The sequence below is a fragment of the Cnephaeus nilssonii genome (genome assembly GCF_951640355.1).
Source record: "Cnephaeus nilssonii genome assembly, chromosome: 7".
Classification (NCBI taxonomy): domain Eukaryota; kingdom Metazoa; phylum Chordata; class Mammalia; order Chiroptera; family Vespertilionidae; genus Cnephaeus; species Cnephaeus nilssonii.
The window spans coordinates 67,518,201-67,526,823 of NC_137078.1; positions in this window are offsets into that span (position 1 = coordinate 67,518,201).

Sequence of the window (8,623 nt, forward strand, 5' to 3'; positions counted from 1 at the left end):
ACGTGACGCCTCACCAGGGGTTCACAGGCGGCACCCAGAGCTTGGGCTGCATGTCCACTCCTCCATGCCCTCTTGCCCGGGTGCATCTGTGCAGGGCCCCAGCTGCACACCCGTGAGTGGCAGCCCTGTCGTGCTGGGAGTGGCTGTGGCTGGGAGGTCAGCAGGGGCTCGCTCGGGGACAAGGTTCCCTGCTAAACTTGGGATTTCCTCGCCTCTTCCCTGGATTGCCAAACTAGTCTCTTAACTGTTATCTCTGTTCTCGGTCTCTCCTCTTCCAACTCACCGGATGCCCTACAGCGAGAGTGATCTTTGTGAAAACATAGCTTGTGTCATGTTCCTGTTCCAGGTTCCCCGTGAGTGAGGTTTCCTCACTGGGCATGGGGCCTTGCTAGCAAGATGCCCCGGGTTCAGTCCTTGGGCTCCCTGCTTTCCCCCAGTCAAAGGTAACCTGTTCTCTGCCATGGTTCAGAGCAGGGACTTGGAAACCTAGACTTCTGGAACTAAATCTGAGCTCTGCCACTTGCTAACTATATCATATTGACAAAGTAGCTTAGCCTCTCTCTCTCTGCAATTGCAGTTACTTCATAGAGTTGAGAGAATCAAATGACTTAAGTCACATAAAGTTCTTTAAAAAGCACCTGGCACATAATTAAAGTGCTCAATGAATAGCAGCTACTATTACTACTGTTAGTAAGTAGCGGGTGAGGGGCACGCAGGAGGCCTGACACGCATAGTCATGCTATGTTAAGAGCGAGCACAGCATGCTGTCAGAGCAAAGGGAGGGGCACTGATTTTTCCTGAGGAATCGGGAAAGGTCAGATTGGAACTGGACTTTGGAGGATGAATAGGAGTTTTCTAGGAGGAGTCATACAAGGTAGAAGGACAGGGCATGCAAAAGTGCATGCAGGGTTCCCACAAAATAGGGATATTTACTCATTTGCAAATACCAACCCTATCCATTCACTGTCCCCTTATACATCATGCCTCTCATCTCTAAGGCAGGGAGCTTTACCGCCCAGGGACAGGAAAGAATGGGCATTTGACCACTGTAGCAGCGGCTGTGGCCGCCCCACTTATGTCTCCGGGCACTCACCAATCCTGTGTTGGCAACTTCCTGCTGAAGCCCTTGCAACTCTCCCCTGAGGGCTTTCTCTGGCTGGAGACAAACCTGGCTGCCTGCAGAGAACAGTCTGGAAACGCTGGGAATTCAGAGCCTGGGAGCAGCCCTCAAACAGTGGCGAACGGGAGGGAGTAGGTGGATGAGCACAGCCAGTCCTGGCCCATCAAGAGGGACAACTCAGAGGCTTGATCTAAACCATCTCCAGAGGTTCTCGTGGGACTGAGCCCCAGCCGCGCAGTTAGCCTGCTCATGACCACATCTGAATAGCGGCCTTCCCTTCCCTGTCTCATGCCCTTCTCTCCTGCGTTGTCTTGTGGATCCCCTTCCAAATAAACTACAAACTAGCATCTAGTTTCATGTACTGCTTCTGTGGAAACCAAGTAAGAGAGTCCTTTACGACTTGAGGGTGCTCATGTCCTAGCTTAATTTTGCTATAAGTTGCTCTGTGACACCCTTCCCCCATCCTCCCATTCATAACTCAGTTTCGGCATCCTTAATAAGAGAGTGCAAGGTTTAAATTATATTAGATGAAATCCAAGAAGCCTTCCAATGCTGACGTCGTGTGCTGATTCATTTCTACATTTGTCCCCTTGGGGCTGGGGGTGGGTGGGAGTGGAGGGGTGCAGGGAAAGCCAGCCACATGCCAGCCCACTTGAGTGGAAACAGCACAAATAGAAAAACACTGCAAAGATGTTTTCAGAGAATTGAAATGGGTTTGCCAGGAGCAATAATAACATTAAGAAGTAGCTTTGGACTGTGCAAGGGCAATGTTTAAAAACAAATGGTGCTCTTAAAAATACTACGAAGAAATATTTTTGAAAGTGATTTGCAATTGAGCTGGGGCACAGAGCACTCCATTTAATCTGTGAGGCCCGTGACTGGTGACTGTGTCCCTGGGTGTGAGAGTTCACATTGGTTGGAAGGGGGTGGACACTGCTCAGAAGCCGGGGCGAGAGTGTCAGTTTCCCATTAACCTGGAAGTGCTGCCTCTCTAGACGTCCAGCCCCAGGTGAGATTACTGTAATTTCTTCTTTCTCCAGAGTGAGAAGCTGGGAGCACTTTAAAGGTTCTATATAAATATAAATCCTAGATACTTAAATGGAGCTAGTTACAGTTTACTTTCATATTTCAAAATCAAATCTCAGCTTTAGCCCAGACTCACAAAGCAGAAATGTCAGAGTTTTACTGTGTGTGATCTTACATAAAATCTACAAGCTTCACTTGAAAAAGAAAAAAAACCCACCAGTGTACTCCATCCCCTGACTGGAATACAAACGCCCTCCCTGGCCCACCTCTCAGTATGGTTTGCACGTACGTTTTAGAATTCTATGCATCCATTATGGGAAGGAGTCTCAGGAGTCAGCTAGTTTGCCCCCTTTTCCTCCTGGTCCAGGTCAGGATTTCTCTGAACAGCCTCCCTGACAGGCAAGGTTTCTGTCCTCTGCTGGGTGAAGAGGTCAGGGCTGTAACACAGCCTGATAATCCCTGCTTGAGGCAACAGCCGGCCTCACGGAACTAGCAACTAGCGTTAGATCTATGTTTTTGTTAGAGGTGATGGTGTTGCCCAGAGGGTAAGTAATTTTGGGATAGTGAGTTACCTGGGACTTTATTTTGTGGGGAACAGGGAAAGGGAAAGGGAGAGGGCGAGGCTCTTTGTCCAGGCAGGCTTCTGGGAACTGGCTTGGATCCCGTGTTATAACAGAACTTGCAGGGAGAAGTGAGGACAGAGGACCTGTCTCAGCTGCGGGCAGTTCTGTGGAGAGGCAGCCTTCAGCCTTCAGCCCGTCAGGGATTCCCACGGCTGCACCGTCACCTTCCCAAGGTCTCACCCCTCCAAGGGCAGCCCATATCCGGTGACTAGTAAGTATAAAGATGAGGCTTTTTCCTCTAATGTGAGACGACGTTGGTGGGCCATTTTAGCTCGAGGCCCCGAGGGCCTGGCCTAGGCTGCCACCAGGCCTATGTCACAGCTCACCTTCTCCCTCCGCCCAACCCTGCGTCCTTCCTCCCGCTGGGATCGATGCAGGGCCCTCCCTAATAAACAGCATGCACACTCGACTCCATCTCAGAGTTCGCATCCCACCTGTGAGGGGTCTAAGTGGCCAGCCACGCTCCTCTGACCTTGGCTAGTCATAGCACTCACTGTCACCCCCAGTCTGCTGACTCGATCTCCACAGACAACTCCTAACCAAACCACAAGCCTTTGCCTTCTCCTGTGGACTGGTGAGTGGCTGGTGGCTATTTTCTGTTTTACAAAATAGAGTGTTAACAGGCTCCAATCAATCCAGTTGGACAAGTAACAAAAAAAACAAACAAACGACTGTGCGTTCAGCAAATAATTCCATCCCAGCTGCCCAAAGACCCTCATAGCAGAAACCATTAAGCCCTGTGTGTCTCATTCTCTCTCTGCCGCACCCTTGAAGTGTTTGCTGACATTGGGAGTCTGGTAATAATCACTGTCCCCTAGCCATGTTTCTCACTCTCCAGGCAAATTCATGGCTGTCCCATGTTGAGGTCTGGTGTTCTAATCAGTGAATCCATTCTCAACTTCCCAGCTTCTGGATCTAAAGGGGTAAGAAAAATAAACCTCTGTAAACTTCAAGGTCACAAAAACTGTGCTAGAAAAAGTTCCCCATGGAAACACTGGATGGCCACAGAAGACAGGTTTTACTAATAAAAATAAATATATTTGAGACTTCTATGCATTGGCACCGATTGAATGAACCAAAACCAGGGACAAAAAAATTGCTCATTCAAAACCTTTAGAAGGGATTTAATTTTTTGCTTGCTTTCTTTTGCTTTGGTTTATTTGTTTCTGTCTTTGTATACTTCTTTCACAACAAATTTGAAGCCCAGTAAGTTAGGCAAAGCGCATCTTGCTTTGTACTCAAATTACTCTCAGAACACAGATTGCTTAAGAAGGGTAGAGATGCATAAACCTTTACAAATCAGAGGGATTTCAAATGGATTCAGTCTTTAAAATGTAGCTGCATGAGTAACAGTAGCTGATGTTCTTGAGCACTGTGCCAGCCACCGTGCTGTTTCTATGTATTACCTTGATTAACCCTCCCTACCCACCTGAGACAGGCAGGACCCTGTGTACAATGTGAATGACGCCCTGGGGCTGGGTGTTACTTTCCCTTTCTCAGAGGAGGAGATGGAAGCATAGTCTGATTCAACACCTTGCCATGATCTCACACAGTGGTGCACAGCTCCCCCAACAGGCTGATTGGACTTAGAGGGCTCTTACTACCCTGCGCTGTGCCTGCTCCTCTGCTGTTACAAGACTTAATTATGGTAGGAGAGGTAGTCTCTACTTCCAGGACTTCCTCTACTTTGTTCTGGCTGCACCATCCTATACATCTCTGCCTGCTGAAATCCCCTGCATCCTGTAAGGCCCAGCTCAAATGTTTGTAGAAACTTCCCTGTATTTATTGAAATTAGGGTGAAGTGTTAGAAAGGAATAAGAAACCAGTAGCCTATTTTAAAATGATTGCACAGAATACACAATGCCCTGTATTTCAGATCTTTCATTTGTGTTGTGGTAAAGGTTTCCATTTTAGAGAGAAAACACTATGAGTGTAAATAAAATAAATCCTAATGTCCGTGTTGGCGTAATAGTACGTCTTGCATCTTGGTTATGTGACGCCATATTCAAGACCCCATTCTAATCAATCTGGGGTGGAAGTTGTATGACACAGCAAATTCTCATGTAAAGCAACCCCGATGCAGTCCCAATGACTTCTGCTTCTCTTATATTAAAGAGTACATGAAATTAGAACAAGAGGCCGAAGTCATTTTACCCTTAAATGTTTGACAACTGACATTGGAGAAACAGCCACATTTATCCTTACTAGTACACTCTGCGGACACGGTGAGTTCATCCACCCAGCTGGAAGAAGAAGCAAACAAAACTCCTAACAGTCACAGTTGATGGCGTCACCTGCAAGGCCCCTGACAGGTATTTAGATCGAGCCTACTCTAAACCATAAACCAAAAATTTTAAGAGGAAAAAGAAATTCTGAAATAATGAGATGTGTCCATTGTCAGCAAGGGAAGAACAAACATCAAAGTAGCATAAATGCTAAAAATAAATAAATAAACAAAATAAATAAATAAATAAATAAATAAAAACGGAACAAAACAGAGCCAGATTGGCATGAAGGCAGCCAGGCTGGCACACACTCCCCTCAGCAGCCCTATTCACACCGGCTGAAGCAATGAGCGGCATCCATACAGGTACCAGAGCCACCAACAGGCATTAAGATACACTCAGTGTCCTCTGTTCTGGGGAGGTTAGGAAATATGTGAGACGTTTAGAGCTCCAGTCAATAGTTAAAAGAACAAGTATTCAAAGTATAACAATTATTTGAAGAATTCAGGGGTTCAGAACTCAGGGTCAGGATGGTGATGGTTTTACTCTTTAGGGACTTTATACTATGAGAATGTCAAGCCTATTGTGACTGACAATTTTTATTAATTTTGGAAAGGCAAGAACTTTCTAATGCCGTCAGAGAGCACTGTCAAATTCAACTTAAACATCATTATTTTTTCAAGTAGTTCATCTCTGACTTGAAGTACGACACACGTTATCTCAAAAGTCACTCACATGGTGTGGACAATCCTGCAGAATGCTTTCAGATGCCAGCATGGTGGTGTGTTGCTGAAAATAAGAGAATCTGATTTTTACTCCTCCTTTCCCTCCCCCATCTTCACATCCGCTTTATAGTCAATACAGAACTGCAATTGACAGTGTGTGCTATTGCCAAGCAGCACCAATAGTACCTTCATTGTACTCACTTACATCTGGCAAGACTTCAGGTCTCCCTGGACACATTTTCTCTCTGTGTCTTATGAGCATTAGGAACTTCGACAGGCCACCTCCTTTATAGTCACATATAACCTAACCAGCCTGAGAACCATTCCATGTGTCCAGTTTGCTATTCTACTTCTGACAAGTCCTATTAAAGAGAAGGGGATAAACTGACTTGCATTGCGTACAAGATGTTGCCTACACCAACGCCAGGCAGGGAGGCAAGATGAACAGCCGGAGCATATGGCCGGGAGCCGATGGTAGAAAGAAACTCATTCTCGTGAGCAACAAGGAACATCTTGAAACGTACAAGACATATGGGTTTTCGGAAGAAGACTGAAGTGTTTCATAATAAAAACAGGACAAAGTGAACCATGAGTGCTGAACAAAGTTTTAATTGAAAATGGGTTTTAGCCTTCAATGTGAATATACAATATGCTCCACAGATGGATTTTATATTTAAACCTTATCCAAACCAAAAAGTAAGTGAGACAAATAAAGCTTCTGAAAATGGCATAGAGGCTAAAATGTACGTAAACAATGGAGAGTTCGGGTACAAACAAACAGGGAGGGAGAGGCACCCAATACCCCCCGTTTTCTGCTTGCACGCTGCATAAGCAGATCACAGAACCTACCTTCGGTGTGAACACGCTCTCCTCAGCTTTAGTATGTAATAGACACACACAATTAGGAAACAACCTAATTGCCCAACCACAGAGGAATGGTTTAATTACTCCACAGGATATCCATGCAACATTAGATCAACCTTAAAAAATACATTTATGCATCATTTTAGAAAAGGAAATGTGTTTATATTAACATTAAAGTAGTAAGATAACCAATTTGTAAAAAACTAACAACGTTGTAGAAATGAATAGAATATCGCAATAAACTATACACACATATTACCAAGTTAAGTCTTTACTTTTATATGAGTACTTCTACATATAAATCTTCCAATGTTGTGGTGCACTATTGCTTTTTTGTCTTTTTATCTTTTTGCACTATTGCTTTTTAAAATAAGAAAATAACACTTGAAAAGTCCAGTTAAAGCTGAAATATTTAACTAGAGAAGCTGATATAAAATAACAGTGATTTTAAGTTTATCAGAAGATGTTTTCATATTAAGCCTTTGATGTCTGAGTTATAGTGGCCCTATGTATGCAACTTTATTCTCAATCTGAGGCCAGAAGGAATTCTCCCTAACGTTCCCTGAGTAGGCAGACAATGAAGGAAACACGGAGTCCAGCAGATGAAATGAGACAATTGTGCTCTGTGCACACAGGGCCAAGGGCTATACTTTTCTATCTTTTCCTTGGGGTAAAAATGTCCAAACTATCTGAAGCTTTTTCCAAAGCATTTAAACAGTGTGAGTTTAAGCTGGAAAATCTCTGGCGATGATTTTAGTGTTTGAAAGTATCTTAATGCCAGGAAATACTCTCCTAGCACAAAATATTTACTTTTTAAAGTTCAGTTGAGCTTTGTGTTTTATGTGAGATCTTTAAGGTGGATCAAAAGTAAATTCAGGAACAGCCTTTCTTGCTAGGCTTTTCAAAGGTTTCATTTCATTTAGAAGCTATATTTATTGCCAGTACTCACTGATATCCTCCCCTACAGGAGACTCTAGCTCCAGGCAGTGGTGCCCTCAAGCACATGTCAGCCTGTCATTTCACACCTGTAGGCCATTGCTCAATTTTCCACAATTAAAGTACTTTTCTCCCTTCCCCACCTATTCCAATCCAACCCATTCTTCAGATTGACCTCACCCCTCCTCTGTATTCAGGAAATTCTTTCTTATAAATGGCTTTGGTTCTCCCCAACCTTTGAATTCTTATTACTCATAGACTCCAGCACTTAGGAATGCCTATGTGGTATCTCTTCTGTGGTCTTTTCAAGTATTTATGTCACATGCTAAAATGAACTGAAAAGTCAGTGAGAACATTTAAGAATCATTTTTTTATGTCATCTACAGTGTTGGACACACAAGTGCTCAAAGAAATATGCTCAAAGATGAGAAACAGAATACAAAACCCTTATCCTTGGTCTTAATACACTATGCGAATGAAGTGGCATTATTGAGCATGTAGTTCTTTTGACATAAGGATACAATTCAATCCTATAGTTAAGGCGTCTGAAGGAGGAACTTCTGTTGAAATGTGATTTCAACATAAATTCCACCCTCATCTTAGGCCCCCAACTTCACCACACACCTTCCTACTGGAACCATCCCAGACTTCCCGCGGTTCCTTGAGTCCACTGTGCTGCTTGCACGAGCAAGCTCTGATGCCCAACTCTCTTCTCCTGGCAAAATCATCCCTTAAGATGAAAGGCTGATTCCTTTGTGAAGTCTTCCTTCCCTCACTAGGTGATTGCTTCCTCTTTCATGCTCTCTATGCGCTCACCCAAACATCTCTGTATACCGTTACTTACTATGTTGTATACATCCACAATACACTTCACGCTTTACCACACACTGTATTATAAAGTGTGAGGTCCAGATTTTGCCTTATTTTATATTTGCCCAATGCCACTCACCATATTTACTTCATAGTAGGCTTGTTTAATGAATACATAAATAAATGACCTGAAAACTGTTGAGATGAAAAGAGAAAGATAAAACCCTGGTATTTAAAGGTTAGCCATGAACAACCAAAAAGATATATAATTCATATGGAAATCAAGAACCAGTC